Source organism: Argopecten irradians, chromosome 10, assembly GCF_041381155.1.
Source record: "Argopecten irradians isolate NY chromosome 10, Ai_NY, whole genome shotgun sequence".
Classification (NCBI taxonomy): Eukaryota; Metazoa; Mollusca; class Bivalvia; order Pectinida; family Pectinidae; genus Argopecten; species Argopecten irradians.
The window spans coordinates 14,484,983-14,490,982 of NC_091143.1; the positions used below are offsets into that span (position 1 = coordinate 14,484,983).

Below are 6,000 nucleotides of genomic sequence, written 5' to 3' on the forward strand. Positions count from 1 at the left end.
AAGTCAATGTCATTTACTAGTCTGAAGGTTTCAGATGTTATATCTGTCTTTTAAACTAAAGGCCTTAATGGTCACCTGACATCTGATACAAATTAAAGAAAGACTGTCATCCTAGAACAACTTATTGATAGATTTGAAAAGCAAAGCTTTGTCAATCTCTTGATTATTTACTGATCATGTATTGTTGTGAAGTATTTCATATATAATTGAAATATTTCAGAAGCTTCGTCAATCTTGGTTAATATTTATCATATGACAAGTTTAAGAAACTCTACATTACATTAATTTGTTTTTTACATTTTCAAACTCTTGAATGACCTCATTGAGTCAATAATATAAAGCTGTAATGGCTGTAAACAACTATTAACAAGGGGCATTAACCCTGCAAGATAATCCCATATTAAAAGTCATATGGTTTATATTTACTCAAGTTGTCTCGTTCATGAGATTCATTGTTGAATTCTAACAAAGGACAAAACTTAAAATTACTGTAGAAAAAAATCCAAAAAATCCATTTTTAGTCTCGTCCGAGATCTTACTGATACAAGGCTGCATACAAATTAATGTAGGTCCGTCACTTGCCATGACCATAGGTCAAGGTGACCTATTGTGATGGCCTTTTGTCTGTCATCATGCGTTGTCTGTTAACAATTCCTTGTGAACAGAATAACTTTTTGAACAGTAAATATTATCTGAGGTTGATGAGACTGATCAAAGTACTCAAAGTACTGCAAATACAACAGCAGAAACAGAAAGAAATTAAATGAATTTCCGAAATCAAAATAAATTAACCATTATAAAGACTTTCATAACAATTCAACTGACCAAAGAAAATACATGTTTTGTTTGACATTCTTCTAAATTAAAATTCCTACATAATATAAAAGATTTCAAAATAAAGAAAACAATAGTTTTGTATTCATTCAAATTGAGTTTTTTTCCCTATAATCTTTACTTCTGTGTTGCACATACATTTAGGTAAAACCATGCACACATGAGGGCAGCCTTATAAGTTATATTGCTTTTACCTCAGATCTGTTTTCAATTATCATTTAAAAACATTATTTTAATGTACACAGAAAGAAGTCTGATTAGTTTACTTTATAACCCTTCGGTCTATAAACCTACATATGGAACTTGAGATATATCCCTTCAGTACTTTCTGACAAATAGCAAATTAAACTAGCAAAATCAAAGATGGCAGCCGGTCAGCTATCTTGTTGACCGATCAATTACCAAACGCCATATGCAAAACTAGGGGCCCTAGGGGAACCTACATATGAAATTTAAGGAAGATCACTTCAGTACTTTATGAGAAATTGCAAAAACATACTTTAACTATCAAAATCCAAGAAGATGGCTGCCTGGCGGCCATCTTGTTGACCGATCCGTCCATTAATGCAATATGCACAATTAGGGCCCCAGGGGAACCTATATATGAAATTTGAGAAAGATCTCTTTACTTTCTGAGAAATAGCGGTAACAAGAATTGTTAACGGACGGACGGACCAAAGGTACGTGCTTTGAATAGCCCACCATTTGATGATGGTGTGCTAAAAACCATTTGAAATACCGTATTCGACCCAATAAGCGCCCAGGGCGCTTAATAAATTGATAAAAATGAAAAGGTGCTAATAAGTCGAAATTATTGCAAATCTATATCGTTTTATGTAATTTTGGTCCTTATTTATGCATGGGCAATTGAAATTGAGGCCTCAAAAAGGGGGAGGGGCGCTTATAGGGACATGGGCGCTTATTGGGTCGAATACGATAATCTTTTATTAAAAAACAAAATGCAAATAATATACTGAAGCCTATCTCAATATTGAAAAGTCAATGTACCATTAGAATCAGATCTAATCTACTCATTAAAGCAAATTTCTGTCAAATCTGACCAGTAGTTTGACTTCTACGAGCAATTTAATTTTCGAACAATCAGGTGCAGCGGCAATCTTAAAAATATTTTGAAAGGGCCTTAACGGTCATCTACTATTGGCACAATACAACACCTTGCAGAATATAGTAGTATATATATTCTTGTCCTCTGAATACATACATGTACTGTATACATAAATACAACTCTTTATATATTTTTTTTCTTTCCTTTTTATTCCCCCTAAGTATTTTTCAAACTATTTTACAAACATGTCTTCTCTGGTCTTTTTTTTTCTATTTTTGTTTTTATCCTAAACCCAGTATGATTGAGTGAGAGAATGTCACAGTGAGTAAATTGAATTAGTAATACCGGTAATTACAGAATTGATAATGTTGGTGGGGAAGTATGTTTGATTGCGTGTAATTAATATGTATTTATTTACTGTATTGATGAAATGACACTTTGGAAAAATAATACAATTACAAAAAAAAAAAAAAAAAAAAAAACATGATTAGGAAACAATCACAAAATTTGATATTTAATTTTTCAGTGAGATAGCTAGACTGATTACCTTTGACTTATAGGTTCACGGACTCCTCATGCCTAAACGATAAACCATCATCTGATTTTAAATACTTGAAGCGTGGAAAATAATTCATCAGTATTAAAAACAGGTACCTTTTGTCCAAAGACCTTGACCTTTGGTCAGTTGATTTCATGTTTAATTCTGACCAACTTTACTTCATTTTATCATAACTAAATGTTTCATCAGTGAAAATGTGCATAAATTCATCTTTAAAAAGTTCCAATTGTAGGTCCCACCCGTATGTCCCAAAAGGCTGAACCAGACTCATTTATACAAATTAAGATAGCACTCCCCATGTTCTGTTAATCAATGGGCCTTAACTCAGCCAAGGCCCTGAAATATTTTACTATGTTAAAAACTTTCGAGAAGATCCGTTATTATTTGCGAGAGTTTGTATATGGAAACAGACAAAGAGAAAGACAGACCTAAAGTAAGATCCCTTGTTTCGGTAAACGTGGGGATACAAACTAAATATGTCTACACTATTTTGTTTTTCTTTGTACTGTTAACCAACTTAATATTTTGGGGAAAGATCCCAACACATCTGGGTTCCAGCATAGGCTAAAAGGTTACTTGTAACAAGTGGACTAAATGTTGGAAGTTCAGGTGAACTGAAGTATTACAAGATGCCCTCTATTTGATCCAGCTATATACATGTTGAGCTATGCCAGTTTGGTTTAGGTTAAGAAAAATGGCACTATGACAGCTATAAAATCACTGCAGTCCATAAAATGTGTTTGAAAATGCATAGTCATATAACTCAAATAATTTAGCTTCTTCTGGGAGCTGCATATGAACAGTTGGTCTTGGCATCCTCATCACATTGATGCATGTATTAGCTGTGGGGATGAAGGATTCGTCAACACCATGAAAAACAATGGAAGGATGAAGTTCAAAACCAAGAACAGGCTCCTCCTCTGATGATGTTGTGAATTGTAGCACTTTCCCCAGAGTAACACATCTTCTTCTGCCACCTATAAAATATTAAGAATATTAGGCACTAGAATAGAAAACAACCCATACCTTGACCAGTTAAAGTCTAATGACTAATATTGAAGATCAATGACATTATCCATAATCCATAATATTTACTGAATATTACATGTTAATTATTATATTTAAGGATTAACTTGAATAGATTTTTTATGTAATGGAGATATAACACAAAAATCTGAGTGTACTCTAAATATTTAAAACCGCGGTTTATGATGAGAGTACACTCAGATTTTTGTGTTATATCTCCATAACATAATTTTTTTTAATTCAAATTAATCCTTATAATTCGATTTACTAAAGATAATCTCTTCAATACTCAAAATTTATTTTGGGAATCTTTTGTCTATTTTTTCCTTTATGGGCTGATAAAGTAAATCTTTAAGCTAATGAAAATGCTCGTAACAAGCAAAATTGAATTATAAACACATACCGGTATTCAACCAAATATATCCTGTCAAAAGTTTTGGATCATTTGAAATAGGATTAAATTATTTTTAGAGATGAGGACAACACAGGGTCTCTGGTTCATTGGATATTGCAGACAGACTGCAATTTTTTCCTAGACTGTAGTAAAGTTATTAAGGTTGCTTACTGGCGACTTCTCTCAAATATCGCAGGAATGCTTGCATATACTTTCTTTTCCATTTCTTTACTGTTGCTTCCATCTTCAGAAAATTGTGGCTTTAGCAATGTGGTCAACATTCTGTATGTCATTTTATTGGTTGTTGGTTGAAACAAGAATTGGAAAGCTGGAACTTTTTTGCAAAGCTGTAGAAATATAAGAGAAAAGAAGAGGTGACATTAAACAAGTTAAAACTCAATTAATCTCAAGTAACATTATAGAAACTGAAATCCACACCTTCAAACAAAAACTTAGCCCAAGTGCACCTACAAGTATTTATTGTATATATAGTGAAAACAATAAGATTTCATATCAGTCAAGTTTGAGCCAATTGCCACAGGTACAACTTAAGAGAAGTTTACAGTTTCAGGAAAATTTCAATTCCATTGACATGATACAAAATGGTCATCACACATTTGACTGTTATTGTGCTATAACCATTTTTCCCCAAGGCCAAGAGTTAACAAATTTTATATATGGACAGACAATAATGGTCAAGCTTTTTACACTGTATCAAAATGCAAAGAAAGGAATTTATGAACACACATTAGGCATAACAATTTTTAAGAGGCCAAAGGGCCTTCACAGTCATCTGACTATTAGTAGAAACAACATACAAATGTAGTAGAAATATACATTAGAGCCTGAAGAAAAAATGTTCAAGTAAAATACAAATATTTTTTCACTTAAAGTCCCAAAATCCGTATCTGTCTTATTTTTCATGATTTAGAAGAATGTTGAAAAAAAAAACCACCTGTTGTAAATCATGCAGAGACAGGACTTAATCGAAGTCAAGACGAGTGATAACGATTCAGAAACTTTTGATAAAAATAAAATAAATATTGAACATCGTTAGCTAGGTGGGTCCCATTTAGAAAATCAAGCCAAAATTAGCAGACATTCCAAAGTCGTTGCCGAGAAGGTCATGTGACTATATAGCTACCATAACTACGTAACGTCTGTCCGAACTCTTCCGAGAATGGGTAATGAACTTTCTGACTTCCGTTCGGCAGTAATCATAACTTCTATGGCGACCAGTTTAAACTAAAGGCACGTTTACAACTTCAAGTATCGACTTTCAACAACTGCTGTACCAATGGTAATTTTAGCTACATCTAAAAATACTAACAATATCTGGGTCAAATCAATCTTGATTTTTTGTTGATAGTTACGTATAATGTGGCTTTAACTAATACATCATGTACATTTAATTAGTAGAAGTTGTTAGTTCATGATATATATTTGACTATATGCATGACCTTGAAACAGTGTCATATTTTTCAAGTAAAGAAACTTAAAAGTGCTTCGAATTCTTGCAGCATGCGACAAATAAAATATATATCTCAGTACTTTTAGCATTTATTTTCTTAAGAACTTTCACATTTAACCTGTGACCTTGAAAGAAAGTTGTTTGATCAAACTTGGTAGCACTTCATCCCAGTATGCTACAGGCCCAATATATCAGTACACTAAGCCATTATTATTGACAAATCATTTGAATGAAAAGTTTACAGATGGAACAAGGCAGCGTAGGAAGCATGATGACTTTAGCTCATTTGGATGCTTTAGGTCAGATGACCTAACAAGATGCCCATGGGCCTTAGCGGTCACCTGAGTTCAGATACAGAATGAAACAAAGACATATAAACACTATATATTGGCCCATCAGGCTCTTGAAATCAGTTAATGATTTTATAACTTTGACTTTTCAATCTGGTTCCAATTGTTTCCAATTCTAAAGAGTTTTTTTTTTTAATTTTAGTCATTTTGACCCAATTTGGCCCTGCCAATCTGCCCCTGGGGGTCGGCCAGGACCAATATGGATATGATGCTAAAATGCTATTGTAGGGTAATAATTATAACCAAGTTTGACTCATTTCCTATGAAAATTAAGCAAATAATGCTCATAAATGTGTTTTT

At 33.0% G+C, this 6,000-nt stretch overlaps 1 long non-coding RNA gene across 1 annotated transcript; it reads right to left on the reverse strand.

Annotated features, from left to right (window-relative positions):
• Nucleotides 1-2,132: 2,132 nt before the first annotated feature.
• LOC138333191 (uncharacterized) lies at nucleotides 2,133-4,082 on the reverse strand. The gene is made up of 2 exons (XR_011209962.1): nucleotides 4,051-4,082; nucleotides 2,133-3,436 (listed from the first exon to the last, which is right to left on the reverse strand). It is a non-coding gene; the product is annotated as an uncharacterized lncRNA (long non-coding RNA).
• Between the last annotated feature and the right edge of the window lie 1,918 nt (nucleotides 4,083-6,000).